Source organism: Symphalangus syndactylus, chromosome 7 (genome assembly GCF_028878055.3).
Source record: "Symphalangus syndactylus isolate Jambi chromosome 7, NHGRI_mSymSyn1-v2.1_pri, whole genome shotgun sequence".
Taxonomy (NCBI): Eukaryota; Metazoa; Chordata; class Mammalia; order Primates; family Hylobatidae; genus Symphalangus; species Symphalangus syndactylus.
This window is the reverse complement of record NC_072429.2, coordinates 117,389,746-117,402,660: the sequence shown is the minus strand read 5'-3', so window position 1 is coordinate 117,402,660 and position 12,915 is coordinate 117,389,746. Positions and strand designations below refer to the sequence as shown.

The following is a 12,915-nucleotide window of genomic DNA, read 5'->3' as shown; positions in this document are numbered from 1 at the left end:
CCAAGGATGCTACTCTAAACTCAGTGATCTGAATTTAGGAAACTGTCTTAATGTGGGAAATCACAATGGGCCCTGGAATGACTCAGTGGGTAGGTACTGGGGTTTTCCAGGATATGAACAGAGTTTTACTGGGAATGTCTAGAAGATAAGGCTCTCTGGTATACACGGGCAAAACCAGTAAATGGCAGTGCAGTCAGGTCCAAAACTGTGGATGTGTTCAGAGAGGACCCATGTAGTGAAGGGTTGACTTCTCAGTCAACGCACATACACACAGGCAAACACATTTTTGGAACTGGGGAAGTTATATTTTTAGTACCTGGCTTTTAACATTTTTTAACCTGTGAAGCAATGCCCTTTTAAAATTAACCAGTCCTTCAGGTTTACAGCAACATAGAAGCAACTGGAAGCCATTATCTTAAGTGAAACAACTCAGACACAGAAAGACAAACACTGCATGTTCTCACTCTTAAGTGGGAGCTAAATAATATGTGCACACAGAAGTAGAGTGTGGAATGATGGACAACGGGGACTTGGAGGGGTAGGGGATGGGACGGGGGTAGATGATTGGAGGTTGCTTGGTGGGTGCAATGTGCCTGGCTCCAGGGATGGGTGCACTGAGGGCCCTGAGTTCACCACAATGCAATATATCAATGTAGCAAAATTGTACTTTTATCCTACGATTATACACAAATAAAAACAAATAAGAAGAAAACGAATAAATAAAATCACCCAGTCCTTCAGTAAAGTAAGCTATGTACATGTATACACGCACAAACATAACGCTGATTTTCTGAAGTGGTGGTTCTGGGAGGCTGAGGGTTAGACAGTCAAAGAGAGAGAGAGCAACAGCCTATTGAGCAATGACTTTCTGGACTTTCACATGTTAAGGTACAATACAGTGAGAAGGGGCCTCATCACCAAGTGAGAAGTGCCAGGGAAGAGACATTAGTGATAAGAAACAGCTTCTAAAATGACAACCCAAGGGAATTTTATGACCTGAAACCTGTGCTTGCCCACAAGAAGCCCAAGAGAGAAAACCTCTTGGTTATATTATCCCTCCTTCAGGAAGACTCACATTGCACATTAGCATATCAAAGTCACCATGAAATTCTATTAGTAAAGGAAAAAACTTAACTTTTTTTAGACTGTATTCTCCAAAACCTGTCTATTTATATGTACTCATATCTGTGGGACCCCCATACGAGAAATGCGACACAGACAATTGAAGGGTTTTGTTTGAACAATGGAGTGGCAAAACAAAAGAGGACATTCCTGAGGATTTATGTGGCCACTGGACACAAGATAATTTGGAAGTGAGAGTACTGGCCTGGTTAAGGGAATGCTACAATGTGTCGATTTCGGTTCTTATCAGATGTAGAATGAGGACAGTGGCTAAGGGACAAGAAAGGGAGACCCAAGAGAGCAAGTGTTGAAGAAAGAATTGACTGGATTTAGTCACTAACTTCTGTACTGATGGGGAACAGGGAGGACTCATGTGCTCATAAGACGGTAAAGCAGGAAATGACTTCTAGAGATGATCTAATTTGGCAGTTTTCAAACTTTTATGTAGCCACACGAAAAACAACAAAGTTTCAAGGAGAATCCTAAAGTATAGAACAGAAGAAAGGAGAAGGGTTGTGGGTGAGTTTTATCAAACTATGGAAGAAAGAAAGAATGAAGGAGAAATTCCTGTCCTTCACATTGTAAAATTTTGGCTGGGAATGATTAAGGCAGTCTAAATCTGAAAGAAGCGCTTCAAGATATAGGCTTAACCATTCAGGCATTATTTCTCCCACCCCCAAAGTATTCCTGGACAAGTAAGTTTCAGAGGCAGGAGTATTTCAGATGAATAATTTTGGAGGCCTTGATTGGTGTAAACACCAGAGTAAGGTGGTTAAAAGCTGCATCCTGGGGTTGATTGCTTGAGAGCAATGCCTGGCTCCTTCAAGCCCTCCATGCTAATATCTAAAAAAATATTTAACTTATGTGTGCATATTTCAATTTCCTCCTCTGTAAAATTGGGATACCAGTTGATTGGGACCCATTTCCCATGGCTATTGTGAAGGTGAAATGAGCTATTTCATCTAACATGCTTAGCCCAATGCCTAACACAAGAACAAGCAATACATTTAGCTTATTATTTAAGAAGGGCTGTTGGCTAGGCACAGTGGCTCGTGCCTGTAATTCCAGCACTTTGGGAGGCCGAGGTGGGTGGATCACCTGAGGTCAGGAGTTACAGACCAGCCTGGCCAACATGGTAAAACCCCGACTCTACTAAAAGTACAAAAATTAGCCAGGCATGGTGGCAGGCGCCTGTAATCCCAGCTACTCAGGAGGCTGAGGCAGAAGAATCGCTTGAACTTGAGAGGCAGAGGTTGCAGTGAACCAAAATCACGCCATTGCACTCCAGCCCGGGGGACAAGAGCAAGAAGGTCTGTTATATACCAAGCACTGCTAGTACTAGAGAGGTACAGTAGAACAGGATACAATTTAAGCTTCCAAATAATAATCAATTTCATTTACTCCACACTTATTTTATTATAATAATTTTACATATGTAGCCTCTAGTGCTGATTCAAAATACGTCCACGAATTCTTATACACCCTCTTCAAAAAGTGAAGCCTCAGCAACCAAAACAAAATGGACAAATGAGATCACATCAAGTTAAAAAGCTTCTACACAGCAAAGGAAAGAATCAAGAAAGTGAAGAGACAACCCACAGAATGGGAGAAAATATTTGCATACTATCCATATGACAAGAGATTGATAGCCAGAATATATAAAGAGCACAAACAAATTTGTAGGAAAAAAATCTTATAATTCAATTAAAACACAGGCAAAAGATCTGAATAGACATTTCTCAAAAGAAGACATGCAAATGGCAAATAAGTTTATGAAAAGGTGCTCAACGTCATTGATCATCACAGAAATGCAAATCAAAACTACAATGAGATATAATCTCACCCCAGTTAAAATGGCTTTTACCCAAAATACAGGGAATAATAAATGCTGACTAGGATGTAGAGAAAGGGGAACCCTCTACACTGTTGATGGGGATGTAAATCAGCCAGTATGAAGAACAGTATGGTGGTTCCTAAAAAAAAAAAAAAAACTAAAAATAGAACTACCATATAAACTAGCAATCTCATTGCTATGTGTATAACCAAATGAAAGGAAACCAATATATTGAATAGATATCTGCACTCTCATGTTTACTCCAGCACTATTAGCAATAGCCAAGATTTAGAAGTATCTGTCCAGCAACAGATGAATGGATAAAGAATATGTAGTACATACATAAAATGGAGTACTCTTCAGCTATAAAAAAGAATGAGTTACTGTCATTTGCAACAACATGGATGGAACTGGAGAATATTACATTATGTGAAATAAACCAGGCACAGAAAGACAAACATCTCATGTTCTTACATATTTGTGGGAACTAAATATTAAAACAATTGAACTCATGGAAATAGAGAGTAGAATGATGGTTACCAGAGCATGGGAAGGGTACCAGAGCAGGTGAAAGTGTGGATGGTTAATGGGTACAAAAATATGGTTAGAAAGAATGAATAAGATCTACAATTTGATAGCACAACAGGGTAACTACAGTCAACAACATTTTAAAATAACTAAAAGATTATTATTAGATGTTTTGTAACATTATTAGAATGTTTGTAACACAAAGAAATGATGAATGCTTGAGGTGATGGATACCCCAGTTATCTTCCTATGATTATTATGCATTGTATGTCTGTATCAAAATATCACATGTACTCCATGAACATAAACACCTACTATGTACCCACAAAAATTTTCTTTTAAAAAGTGGAACTTAATTACCATTCCCTTGAGGGCTAGACTTGGTGGCTTTCTTGTAGCAAGTAGAATAGCTGGAGGTGACAATGCATGATTTCCAAGACCAGGTCATAAAAGGTACTGTAGCTTCCTTCTTGCCCCCTTTCACTCACCCTCTCTGGGGAAAGCCAACTGTCACTCTATGAGGACAGTTCAGCCATTCCATGAAGAGGTCCATGTTGTGGGGGCACTGAGCCCTCCTGCCAACAACCAGCACTAACTTTCCAAGTGTGTGAGAGAGCCACCTTGGAGCAGATCCTCCAGCCTCAGTCAAGCCTTCAGATGAATGCAGCCCTGGTTGACATCTTGACTGTGACCTTATGAAAGACACTGAGCTAGAACCACCCAGCTAAGCTGCTGTCAGACCCCTTGAGCCATAGAAACTGTGTGAGATGATAAATGTTTATTTTAAGCCACTGTTTCAGTCAGAGTTCTCCAGAGAGACAGAAGTGATAGGATATATATATATATTTCTTTTCATCTCTCTCTGTATGTGTGTGTGTATAGATATATACATATCTATACACACACATAGAGGTGACTACAGTCAACAATAATTTATTGTACATCGTAAAATAACTGATATATATATATATATATATATATGCAGAGAGAGAGGAAAAGAAATTTATTAGAAGAATTGGTTTACTAGATTATGGAGGCTGAGAAGTCACCATAGGCCATCTGTGAGCCGAAGAACCAGGAAAGCTGGTAGTGCGGCTTAGTCCCAGTCTGAAGGCCTCAGAGCCAGGGAAGCTGATGGTGTAATTCTCAGTCCAAACCCAAAGGCTGGAGAGCCCGTGGGTCCACTGGTGTAAGTCCTGGAGTCCAACAGCTGGAGAACATGGAGTTTGAATGTTCAAGGGCAGGAGGAGAAGAGAGGGCAGTTCTAAGGGCAGCTCTGGAAGAGAGTGAATTAGCCCTTCCTATACATTTTTGTTCTATCCAGACACTCCACTGATTGATTAGTGCCCACCCACAGATCTTTCCCACTCAGCCCACAGGCTCACATGCCAATCCCTTCTGGAAACACCCTCACAGACACACCTGGGGCAACCCAATCATTCGAATCAAATCCCAAACCACCTAGGTTTCCCTTTCAGCAGATGATGGACAGGCTCAGTGCCTACTGAAGCCCTGATAATAAATAATGCTTTAGCAGCTATCTGTGTATCTCTTAATCTAGTGAAGCTGACATCACAAATGAACTATCACAGCCACTAAGTTTGGGGACAATTTGTTGGATAGACAGAAAATTTGTCCTGAAAAAGACCTGGTGAGGGATATTGTCCATTTTATAGATGAGAAAACCAAGGCCAGAGATGTTAATCCTTTTGCTTTAGTTCACCCAGTTGGTTTGTGAAGAGGCAGATTTTGAACTCTGATCTGTGTTTCCAGGGTCCAGGGTATTTCTACTCTATCATTGTGTGGAATCAATTAATATATCCAGCACAGGTAAGCCAGCATCCATAAGAAACCACAGCTTCGGGGAGGCTTTTTGTGTGTTTGTTATTGTTTTTTATTTTATTTTATTTTGTTTATTTATTTATTATTTTTTGAGACGGAGTCTCGCTCTGTCACCCAGGCTGGAGGGGAGTGGTGCAATCTCGGCTCACTGCAACCTCTGCCTCCTGGTTCAAGCGATTCCCCTGCCTCAGCCTCCCAAGTAGCTGGGACTACGGGTACGTGCCACCATGCCCAGCTAATTTTCTGTACTTTAGTAGAGACGGGGTTTCACCATGTTGGTCAAGATGGTCTCGATCTCCTGACCTTGTGATCCGCCCGCCTCAGCGTCCCAAATTGCTGGGATTACAGGCGTGAGCCACCATGCCTGGCCTATTGTTGTTGTTTTTTTTTGAGACAAGCCCAGAGGAAGAGAATAAGGAACCTCTAAGCATCCATAGAAGGGTTCTCCAAGGAAGGCAGAGATGACCTTAACAAATATACCACCACATCACCTAAGACACCTAACAGATACTACTCCATTAGCATTGAAAACTGTGGTGCAAAAATTAGCCAATAAATTTCCCCAGCCCCATGAGGTTCACATTTCCAGCTTTGAGGATCCCTGAATAAAACTAGACCTTGCAGAAATACCTTTCAAATGCCACATTTTTCACTAAAAGTTATCACAGGCTAGAAAAGGCCAGTCAAAGGTGAAACAGGGCTGCACCATGCTAATGCTTGCCTTATCTCACAAGGCACATCTTGGGTGTGCTGCGTCCTTTCTCTCCCAGCTGCGATCTAAATTATCTCCTAGGTCCCATTTTTCTTCTACTTCTTTGAGTTTTCAGACATTAGGATTGAGCCCTAGATCATGCCTTCAGGTTTATGAGGACACTCATCTGCCATCAGCACCTGCAGAGCCTTTCGTCTTGCTCTGACTGCAAGAATTCCCCAGACTGTTACTTTCTGACAACTGATAGACTTTTCTCAAAAGCCAAACTCCACAAAAGCCCAACTCCATTCTTTCCTTGTGCAACGCCACAACATGTGGGTTTTTTATTCTCCCACAGGGAGAACAAGAAAGCATGTGGTCTCCTAAAAAGAAAAGGTTCTTTACGTTTTTGGTCCAGCCTCTTTCCTTGATAAATTTCCCAGTCTCAGGTATGTCTTTATTAGCAGCATGAGAACGAACTAATACACCTTGACTTTTGGATTGGCCCTGTGACTTGATTCAACACATGATGTAAGAGAAGTGAAAGTGCTGCAGTTCTGAGGCAGGCCTTAGAAGCCTTGCACATTTCCTTTTTCTCTCTTGCTCCTCTGCCATTAGCTGCTGCCCCTTTAGCCTGGGGCAGAGTTCCCCAGCTTATTCAAAAACCTGCAGTGAGGAGCAGAGCTGCTCCAGCCTCCTTGACTGAAAGCTCAGCCACCAAGCCAAACTGAGCCCAGAGCAACTGAAATCTCTCCCCACCACATCCTCCAAAAACAAAAACAAAAATCAAACCACCAACGAAGAACCTTGGCCTGAACCTGGGTTCTAAACATCGTTCTGCTCTGATGTGACCCTGGCAAACTTTTTTAGTTTTCTGCCTCAACTGTGAAATGATAGGACTTAGAGTAACTTGCCTCTAAGTCCTTTCTGAACAGATTCTAGGTTAGAAAAAAAAAAAAAGGCTACTTCTAAGAGTATAAAACATTAACACAAACAAAAACAAAATACTAACCTGCAGTTTAATTGGGAAAAATAAACACATTTATGATTAGGTAGTTTACTCATTTGCTCCTTCAGTCAGACAGTACTTATAGACACATAATACTTGTATTAAGTATGTATTGTTGGGCCAGATACAGTGCTAGTGGTTGGAAGATCAAAGGGGAGCAAAATCAGAGTCCATTCTTAATCCCATGGAATCAGTGGGGATACTGACAGTATTTAAATGAAAATAATAAATATATTCCTACAAACTGATATGAGTGTTATGGAGAAAACTAACCCAGAATGGGAGCCTAAGAAAAACTTTGCTAGGGCTTGTAGGCTTTAACCAAAGAGCAAAGGGATGCAATCAAATGACTTCCAATTGGAGTGAGATGATCAGATTTGGGTCATATCATTCTGTTTGCTGGTGGAGAGAAGCCGCACTGGGGAAGAATTGTATGGCAGATAGACTAATTAGTAAACTACTGAAATGGTCTTAGTGAGAGAAAACCGTAGCTTAGACTTGAAGAGTACTGAAGATGAATATCTTCCAGCTAAAATCTTCCATTAAGATCACTGTACTTTAAGCTCATTCAAGAAAAGTTTCACTCTTAGAGTTATTTTGCACAATTAAGGTGGGATTTTGTTGAAATGCCCGGTATCAAATGAGATTCTTCATGTCAGAGTGCATTTCAATACATTTTTGGAAGCCAATGGGATAAGTGGCACTTTTACACCTGATGAGAAAGTGCATTGAGATGGAATGAAAAAAGTACTGAATGCAGAAGTCTCAAGTGTTGAATTCAGGCTCTGTCTGGGTGTATAAATTTGGGCTAATCATCTATCCTTGTCCAGCCTCTGTTTCATGCCTATAAAATGAAGTAAATACTATCCACTCACAGCCATTATAAAGATAAAATGCAATAATGTATGTGAAGACTCATTGTACCCTGTATAATGATTAAAAATATAAACTTTATTAGGTAATTATTAACAGGAACAGAAGGGAAAGGAAAGGACTGGTCAAATAACTACAGTAAGTGGTCAGCTTTAGCATCTCTGTCTAGTAAAGATTTCTGGTCATTTTGAAAGTAGTAGTAAAAGGGAGCCCATCACACCTTAAGTTTTTAACCATCTGGCATAGAATAGTTCAGTTGTGAAAATAAGTTGCATCTCTTCTAGTGTTCTCTTGTGCTGATGTGTACCAATGACAAGTAATTCCAGATGACCATTCCTATGCTTTCACACACAGTTTACAATTTCCCCTGGTTGGGGAAGTAGGGGCAACTCTGCTCAGAAGAGGTGCTGCAAATTTATTAGGTTGGTGCAAAAGTAATAGTGGTTTTTACCATTAAAAAAAAAATGGCAAAAACAGCAATTATTTTTGCACCAACCTAATACTTCAGGGTTGGAAATCCAGAACACAGAAAGTTTGTATGCAGTCAGCCACTACAGCCTACAATAATCCCACACTCTTTTCTATCAACAAAACCTATCCAAAAAGGGACAAGTGTCCAGGACACTGCTCTTCCATGGCACAGCCATGTTTTCCTGCCTGTCAGAGGAGGCTCTGCATTGATCAAGTTAAGTTCATTCTGTGACTTAACTACAAGTCGGACTGGGCAGACTTACTCCACACCTGGCAAGTATCCTGAGGCCCTTGTTACTGCTTAACTGAATTATATCCATGTTCTTTGGGAATGGCCTCTCAGGCTTCCATGGATGATCAGAAGAGCAAACACTTATTGGGTGTCCATTATGTGCCAGGACAGCGCACAACACTATATATACTCTGTCAGTCACTGCTGAGCCCCAAACTGTGAGCTAGGTAATGTATACATTACACAATTAATAGTATTACAATACATGTGGGAAAACCAAGGCACAGAAATGTCAAAGAACTTTGCTAATAACCAACACCGAGTAAATGAGAGTCAGGATTACAATCTAGTTCTGTATGTCTATGAAACTTGAGTACTGAAGCCAAATATTCAGATAACCAGTTAATACAAAGGTAGACAGATTCTGCTCAAATTTTGGAGACATAATTTAAGTCTGATTTTGAAAGTATAGTTTAGAAGAACGATGGTATAGAATATCACCAACTTATCAACATACAGATAACACATAATGTGATTTAATTATACACAATGTGATTTAAGCAAAAACAACTAGGCTTTTGCTTAAATCATGTTCCCTGAAATATGCTTACTTCCTCCAATGGAAGCCTGATATAACTTGAATGGTTGGCACTTTATTCATGACTCAAGGATTAGAGTTATTGTTTTTTATCTTAATTACCAAAAAATTATTTTTTTCCTCTCAGTTCCTTCCTGTCAAAAATTTTAGTCTTTAGGGTTTGAATCCTTTTGGTTAGGTTTAGAAGATCTCCCTGAACAGAATAGAAACATAATCTATTTACTTTTTGAGATTTATGAATGTTTTCTGTAGAGGCTTGTGAATATAGCAACCTAGTTAGAACAATAAATACAGTAAAGTACTTATATGTACTATTTTAAATCCAAGAATCCAGTGAAATCTGTAGCCTCATCTCAATATTTCTTTTTTTGTTTAGTTCACTATAAGGTAATGGGCTTTTCCCTCCCTTTCTGTGCTCTCTGATATATTCAGAAATTTTTGAATCATTCTAAATATCACAATTTCTGATATTAAAATATTTTAAACCCTTCATTTTATTAGTAATGGCAATTCCTATTTGGCCAAGTGCTTATGAATTCAGATTTGTGATCATGTAATCAGTATTGAAATCTAGATGGAGTAACGTCACAAAGTTCTACACTTAGGTAGACCTCAATCCCCTTGCTACAATTCATGTTTTGGAGACATGGGACAAATCACTTAAATTCACTGAGCTTCAGTTTATCCTAATCTGGAAAATAGTGGTATCTGACAATATTGTAGTGATTAAAGGAGATGATGTATGTCAAGGCGCTTAGACAGAGCTTGGCTCTTGTAATTTCCCAACAAATGCTACTTAAAACAGTGATAAAAAATAATAATAGTAATAATAAGTTATCTATTGAGTACTTACTATGTAACCACAATTATGACCAAGAATCTGGAAGATATGAAGCATAAGACTCAGTTCCAGCACTCAAAGTGCTTATATACTATAAGGAACAAACAATAGCATCATAATGAACACAGAATTTGGCTTATGAGAGGTATGGGATGAGGTCTGGACTTTGCCCCTTATTAAAATTGGGTGTATCTGTTAGGAATTGTACTTGGCTGCTGATAAAAAAGACCAAAAACAAGTCATTTAAACAATACACGATTTCAGTCTGTGAAAGATACTAAAGCAGAAGCTAAGCTGTGCCCAAATTACTGACCCACAGAAACTGAAGTAATACATGGGTATTGTTGTAAACCACTAAATATTGGGATAATCTGTTAACAGCAATTGATTAATACATATGGCTCATCATGTTGTTGTATACAATTGTAATTCCTTCATTCTCATTACTTTATAGGAGGGTTTGGAAAGCTTTTTTTCTGCAAAGGATCAGGTAGGAAATATTTGAGGCTTTGTAGGACAAGAGGCAAAATTGAAAATATTATGTAAGTATGTCTATATAATTTCCATGCTTTGCAAATTATACTTTTTTGTTTTTTTCCAACCATTTAAAAATGTAAAAATCATACTTAGCTGGTGAGCCATATTTGGCTCATCGGCCTTAGTTTGCTATATGGAATTATTTGGTTATACCACAGTTCATCTCTCCAATCTGTTGTTGATAAATATTTGAGTTGTTTTCCATTTGGGAAACATTAAAATAATGCAGCCACAAACATTCTTGCACATGTCTTTTGGAGAACATGTGTATGCATATTTGTTTGGTGTAAACCTAGGAGTAGAACTGCTGGGTCACAGGAAAGGCATAGATTCAGCTCAATATTTCAGATGGTTTTGCAAAGTGGTTATGTGAATTTGCACACCACCCACAACATAAGAGTCTTTACTGCTTCACAATCTTGCCAATAGTTGGTATTTTGTGTCTTTTTCTTTCAAACATTCTAGTGATAAATGTACTTTTTTTCCTTTAGCCCTTCCCAGGTGATTCTAATATTCAGCCAGAATTGAAAACCTCTGCACAACTATTGTTTATCCCTTATTAGGCAGAACCACATGAAATTGCTCTATTTGTAGGTTTTAAAAATGGTCAAACATTGGCTATTTCATATGGTAGAAACTAACATCTCCTTCACATTTTATTTATACTAAAAATAAAACTCGTCTAGAATGCACATTACTGGGAAAAATATTAAAGATGGGCTAAGATGAAGTCGTAAAATTAACCACAGATTTCAATGACTTTTATATTTTAATATCACCCAGATATTTAAAAGCTTGGAAACAGACCAATGGTTTTCACCCTCAGAGAAGACTGGAATCACCTGTGGGTTTTTAAAACCTAAGTGCCTCTACCCAAACCCCCATAAGCCCTGATTCTGTGAGACTAAGATAAAGCTTAGGAATACATATTTGTAAAAGGCTGATGCACAGCCAAGGTTGAGAACCATTGATACTACCTGTCCTATGGCTTTCTTTCACATTCATTCAAAGAAAACACTTAACGCTTTGGTGATTTTATATACATAAAGTAGGGAAGCACCTGGATTTCAGTTCTTTCCAGATTTTAGAGTGCTTGGCTGTGTATTACATCGGAAAATTCTTTTTCCCATGGAAATTATGTCTCACTGAATGGGTCTCTCTCTACTGTACCTAAAAGGGAGGCTTAGGTTTGACTTGTACACAGCTCCATGGACTCAGAATTAAAGTATCAACAAGAGCATTTAATGGTTACACGCAGGTATTTTTTAAAGTACCTATACAAGTATTATTATTATACACTACCCAATAGGGGTACTAAGCATGTAATTAGTGACCAGAACAACAGGTGTGCATGTATACACTCAGAATCAAAATTGTTTTGAAATTTTTTTTTTTTGGCTGATGACCAAGACACACAAAAATGTCTAAGTAGTCATCATGGGAAGAATCCGATTTTTGTACTTCCTCATTTTACAGAGATTAACATTATATATGGGTGACTGGGTGGATGTGGTACCAAATACATTTCTAAACTGAAGGCCTTTAAAAGTCAATCCAGTCTTGAGCCAGATTTATTCCCGAGGTTATTCCCTTACCCCTTCCAGCCACAACTGTATCCATATTTTCACATGCAGGAAAAAATGTTTAGAAACTTAATTTTTAAGAGCTGTCGAATTGTATTGCTATCCCCGTGATTCCCATTATCACGTCTGCTTATAGCATACCCAGCACCTACAGCTAGGACATACGTTCAGAAGTTGAAGGAACCTGATTCTCAGGCACTGTTAATTATTAGGCCCTATCACAGGCTGTCAACAGGCTCCAAGCCTAGGCAAATTGAAAGCCTCCTATCCTGGAAGCCAGACAGGCTTTCATCTGACCTCCTCCGGTACAATCCTGGTTCCCAGACTTTGTTCCTAACAACGCCTTGGGGACGTTGCCTACTGGGGTCTAAGCCACTCCTCCTCCCCTACACCCCCATGCCAAATATTTAGCCACCTGAACCACCCTGTAGGATAAGACAGCTGTATCAACCGGCGGAATTGCCCCACAAAACCCATACATCTCAGGGTGCGAAGGAACAAGTTTCAACCTCACCCTGGGCAGCGCTCTCTGGCCCAGGTGGAGAACCACAGGCGAACAGTGGTCCTGCTCTCCCTACTAAATGGTGGTTCAAGAGGCCAGGGGGCGGTACCGGCGGCAGAGGCCCACGGACGAGCTCGCAGGAGCTCATCACACAGCTCACCGTCACCTGCCCACCTCACCACACCTGCTAGGTGCCAAACTCCTTGCAATGGACAGGGAAGGGCTCAATCACGGGTCCCTACTCTTAGCAGC

The 12,915-nt window shown here is 39.7% G+C and overlaps 1 protein-coding gene across 1 annotated transcript in view; it reads right to left on the bottom strand.

Moving 5' to 3' along the window:
- The window catches only part of COLEC10 (collectin subfamily member 10), a 507,785-nt gene that overhangs the window by 493,712 nt on the left and 1,158 nt on the right, over window positions 1–12,915 (bottom strand). The window lies entirely within an intron of this gene.